A 5,764-nucleotide genomic window follows, 5' to 3' on the forward strand; every position below is an offset into this window, starting at 1 on the left:
CATGAAAACAGACTCATCAAGCTTCGCTTACATAATTTATTCATCAATTAATTCCACTCCTACTATTTTTTTAGTGATTTTTCAATCTCATGACACTGCTGCTGCCAGCATCTGTTACGAAAGTAACTAGGTTCATTTCATGCCTACCCTTGATCCAACTCAATCGAACATTCGTGCCATTTTCGCATGGCTTAAAGTTTACATGCCAAAGTTCAAACACAACGTAATAGCTTATACATGCCAAAATGTTCTTCTAAGCCAACTAAGAAGAAAGTACCAAACTTGCTATCCGGTGTGATGACTTCGATGACGGCCCGACCACGCAAAAATAGATGAGTCCAAGCAACCTATAATGGGTGACAAGGAAACACCGAGTGAGTTTATAACTCAGTAAGTCATAAGCTATGCACTACCATCCATCAATAACGTTATCACAAGAGAAACAAAATGGAACGAGGCTAATTACTCCATCCATTCCGAACCATACCATAGTTCCTCCAACCTATCAATTCAATTTCATATCAATTCATGCATTCACATTCCATATACTCATCAATAGGACATTGAAGCATTTCATAAATCAATTATTTTTGTTACAATCAAACGACTAAACGGCCTTTCACCCATCCTACGATAAATTTATGTACTGACTCAAGTATATTTTCACATAGGTTCAACTTACCGAGCTCAACACAAGTATAAGCATAGCACCTATTAGCCATGTACTCAAGACACTTACCCGATCCGCTGTCCGCATCGACTCAATAGTGTCGCACACATAGTGTCCATAATGATTCACGAATGTATATTGAGTCCGCACACTCAGTGCTATATAATCAACTCGCACACTTAGTGCTACGTAATCAAATCGCACACTTAGTGCTACATAGTCAAACTCGCACACTTAGTGCCGCATGGTCAGTTCGCACACTTAGTGCATCATATTCATTTCGCACACTTAGTGCAACATAGTCAAATCGCACACTTAGTGCTGTACAATTTAATCCCGCACACTTAGCGCCAATCTCATGGTCATAAATGGTTATCCCGCACGTTTAGTGCCGAGATCAACAACTCAGTACATCTTACCTCTTTTCTTTCTTTCAACAATTTCATCATCACATACGTACATGCACATATATATATATGTATATTTATTCATTCCATTCAGCATCAATACATAAACATTATGACCATTGAATAATACCAACTACATGCTTAATGACTTACCTCGTGTTGGGTAAGACCGGTTCCAACTCGACTACTCGATAACCCTTTTCTTTGCCTTTGCTCGATTCACCTCCTTTAACTCCTTGAGCCAAATCAATAATTTAAAATAGTCATTAATCGACTATTCAAGTATTACTTTCAGAATAATATATATATTGATTTGACTTTCACACACATAGCTTATAGTAAGCTTTATAATAGTCAATAAATAACTCATTGGCAAATTTTCATTAATGTTACAACAAAATCACATATTCACTACGAGCTGTTTTCCTGAGCGTAGTCGCTAAATTGTTTATAACTGGAGCTACAAAACTCCAAATCACTAGCCGTTAATTTTCCCTGAATATAGACTCGTATATCTTCCATCCATAAAATTTTCAGAATTTTTGACTTGGCCAATCAATACCAGATTTTTCTTAAAGATTCCACTATTTCACTGTTTGACTATTCTGACCACTCTTCACTACGAATCAAATTTCTCATTTTACAGAATTCAAAATGTGTTGTATTTGATCTCATTTGAAACTAGACTCATTAAGGAGTCTAAGCATATAAATTTTATCTTATAATCATTTTTGTACAATTTATAATGATTTTCTAAAAACAGAACAGGGAATCTAGTAGTCATTTTGACTCAGCCCCACAATACTTCAAATATCTCAAGATCGGTAACTCTTTTGTTTTCATAGTTTCTTTTGTAAGAAAATAGACTCCTCAAGCTTTAATGGCATAATTCACTCAGCTTCTAATTCAACTCCTACAAATTATGGCGATTTTCCAAAATCACCTTACTGCTGCTGTCCCCAAACAGATTATTATCGAATCAAATACTAACATTAGCATTTCACCTTAATAGCTAGCTTGCCAAGCCTTAATTTAATATATTTTCATTCAATTTGTTCTAATAACGCATAAATGGGTAAATTACATTTTTACCCCTAATATTTCGCACTTTCACAATTTAGTCTTTATTCCACAAAACACAAAATACACAAAGTTTGGTCACACTCCTTAAGGGCCGAATCTTCCTAGTGCCCATATAAGTCCATACATCTCATTTATTTCACCTTTGAGTCCTTCAAAAATTTGTTTTTGTAATTTAGCCCCAACTACTCAAAATCACCAAAAACTTCAACACAAAACATATTAATCTTTAACATATCTTTCACTTTTCATCAACAACTATCAAAAAGCTCAAGCACTCATCAATGGCAAAACACAAAATCATCATCAATCCACAAAATTGAACCATGGGTTTTTAGAACTCAAGTCAACTACTAAAACATGCATGCAACTCAAGAACAACATCAAACATACCTTAGTCTAGCAAACCACCATAGCCGATTTTCTCAAGCTCTTCCCTTCCTTTCTTTCCTCTATTCGGCCAAAGGTGTTCAAGAATGAACACACATTTTTTTTGTTTTCTTTCCTCACTCACGGCAACAAGGGGGGTATGGATGAGACCATTTTTTTTTTTCATCACCCTTCCTTTTCATTGTTTAATTCCTTTCTTTAATTATTTTAATTATCATGCTTAATTTTATTTTCCTTACCATACATCACTAACACAACATGTTGGTGACATGTTTCCACCCATAGCATGGCCGGCCACTACATATTAGGGAGGGGGAATTTGACATGCAAGTCCCCTTTTTCTTCCACATGCACTAATAGGTCCTCATGCATTGACCTATCACATTTTAAAATTTTCTCATATTAGTCCTATTGACTAAATTCACATGCAATCGACTAAATCGAAGCTTGAAATTTTCACACATTCATGATTACATATTCTAGATAATAAACATCACATTCAACCTTTCGGTGACTCGGTTTAGCGGTCCCAAACCACTTCCCGACTAGGGTCAATTTTGGGCTGTCACATGGTTAGAGAAACCTAAGAGAAAGTGAAACTAATTCGTGATTGCTTGAAAATAGCTTTGGATCGATTGAAATCGTACGTGGATTTGAAACGTAAGGATATCAAATTTCAGGTTGGTAATAAAGTGTTTCTGAAAGTATCATCGTGGAAGAAAATTCTTAGATTTGGTCGCAAAGGCAAGTTGAGTCCGCGTTTCATTGGGCCGTATGAGATTATGAAAGAATAGGACCAGTGGCATATCGACTAGCTTTACAATCGGAATTAGAGAGGATCCGCAACGTGTTCAGTTCGATGTTGCAACGAAACTGATCAGATCCTTTGCATGAATTTCCCCTATAGAGATTAAGATTCGACCCGATATGACATACGGTGAAGAACCAATCAAAGTGTTAGCTCGAAAGGTTAAATAGTGAGAAACAAAAACATAGCTCTAATGAAAGTTTTGTGGCAACGACACGGGGTCGAAGAGGCTACATGGGAACCCGAGGAAGCTATGAGAAAATAGTACCAAAACCTCTTTTCTGGTCAAATTTTCGGGACAAGAATTCCTAAAGGGGGAGAATTGTAACAACTCATTTTTGGGTCAATCAGAACAGTGGTTTCGTACCACAAATACAATGTAAAAATTTATTTTATTATTTCTTTAAGTCTACAACATGATAGAATAATTGTGAAAATTGCGTAAGAAATTTTATCGATTAAGTGCTCAATTTGTCTAGATGACTAAATTGCAATAGTGTAAACTTGAATTCTATAAGTTAAAGGTGTCTATTGCTATGAATTCTTAAATTAGAGGTCCTAAATGGTAATTAGACCATTATACTTCTTAGTGGACAAAATGGACATGGAATAGGTAAAAATTCAAAGTTTAAGTGAAGGCATTTTAGTAATCTAGTAAATAAAGACAAATAAGTAAAAATAAAGTGTCCATCTTCTCAAATTAGTACTCCATAGCCGAATTTGAAGAAGAAGACATAGCTAGGTTTTGGCCACTTTCAAGCTCGATTGTAAGTCCATTCTTGTCCCGTTTTTAATGATTTTTTATATTTTGAGATCGTTGTAACTTGATTTAGCTATTTCAAGGACTAATTTGAAAGAAAGTTAAAGTCTAAAATTTTACCCATGTTGAATATGCTTGTATTTTGATGTTTGATGGTAGAAATGCATGTTGTTGTTTGTTAATGACTTTTGTAAAGTGATTTTCGGTAAAATGTCAAATAGGGATTTATTTGTAAAAGTCTATAAAATGTGTAGAAAAGTGTGAATAAATGGAAATATGGGTTGTCATAAGCATGAAAAAGGTTCGACTAGGCTTGGGTTGTGAAGAAATTGAAAGAAATTCATTTTAAGAGCCTAAAGACTAATTGTAAATGTTGAAAAATTACGGGCAAAAATGTAAATTTTTCTATAAAATTTTTTTGGGGCTGAATTGAATAATGTGATGATTAAATAAGTTAAATGTGGTTATATATGAAGAAAAATAAAGTTCGGGTCTAGATCGGGGGAAAACAAAGTAATTGACGAATAGATCTCTTTGTCATTTTTGAAACCGAGTAAGTTCGTATGTTAAATAGCTTTATTATAATTGTATTTTAATTGCTTTATCTTCTAATTGTGTAATGCTTTAAGGACCGTCGCGATTTGGCAGTGGAATCCATACTGGTAGATTAGGATACAAGTGACATGCCACAAGGGTTTAATGTTATGTGATCCAGGTGCTGGTCCTGTACGTCCTAACCGATGGCTGAGTATACCAGCATATGTTGTAACAGCCCGTTTTTGGGTCAAATCAGAACAGTGGTTTTTAGGACACAAATCCGAAGTAGAAATATTTATTTTATTATTTCCTTAAGGTCTACGGCATGATAGAATGATTGTGTGAAATTTTGTTAGAAATTTTATCAATTGAGTACTCAAATTTGACTAGGACTAAATTACAATAGGTGCAAAATTTGAGTTCTATAGGCTCAAGGTAGTAAATTGTTATGGAAATTTGAAATTAGAGGTCCTTAAATGGTAATTAGACCATTATGTATGGACAAAAATGAACATGGTTAGGAGAAAATTTTCAAAGTTTAAGTGAAGGGCATTTTTGGTAATCTAGTAATAAGATAAAATTAAAAATAAAAATACCATCTTTCTTCAATTTAGTCCCCCATAGCCGAAAATTGCAAGAGAAGATATAGCTAGGGGTTTGGCCAAGCTTCCAAGCTCGATTGTAAGTCCATCTTTGTCCCGTTTTTAATGATTTTTATGTTTTGTGAATGTTGTAACTTGATCTAGCTATTTCAAGGACTTGAAAGAAAATCAAGTCTAAAACTTTACCCATGTAGAATAAGCTTTGTATTTTGATGTTTAATGGAAGAAAATGCCATGTTTGTTGTTAGTTAACAACATTTACAAAGTGATTTTTTGATGAAAATGTCAAAAGGGACATATTTGTAAAAGGTTGTAAAATGTGTGGTAAAATGTGAATAAATGGAAAATATGGGCTGTCATGAGCATGAAAAAAGGTTCAGCTAGGCTTGGGTAATGAAGAAATTGAATAAAATCATTTTATGAGCCTAGGGACTAAATGTAAATGTCAAAAGTTGAAGGGCAAAAATTTATTTTTTCCATAGTGTTTTTTTGGTTTTGAATTTGATATTA

This window comes from Gossypium hirsutum, chromosome A09, assembly GCF_007990345.1.
Source record: "Gossypium hirsutum isolate 1008001.06 chromosome A09, Gossypium_hirsutum_v2.1, whole genome shotgun sequence".
NCBI classification, from domain to species: domain Eukaryota; kingdom Viridiplantae; phylum Streptophyta; class Magnoliopsida; order Malvales; family Malvaceae; genus Gossypium; species Gossypium hirsutum.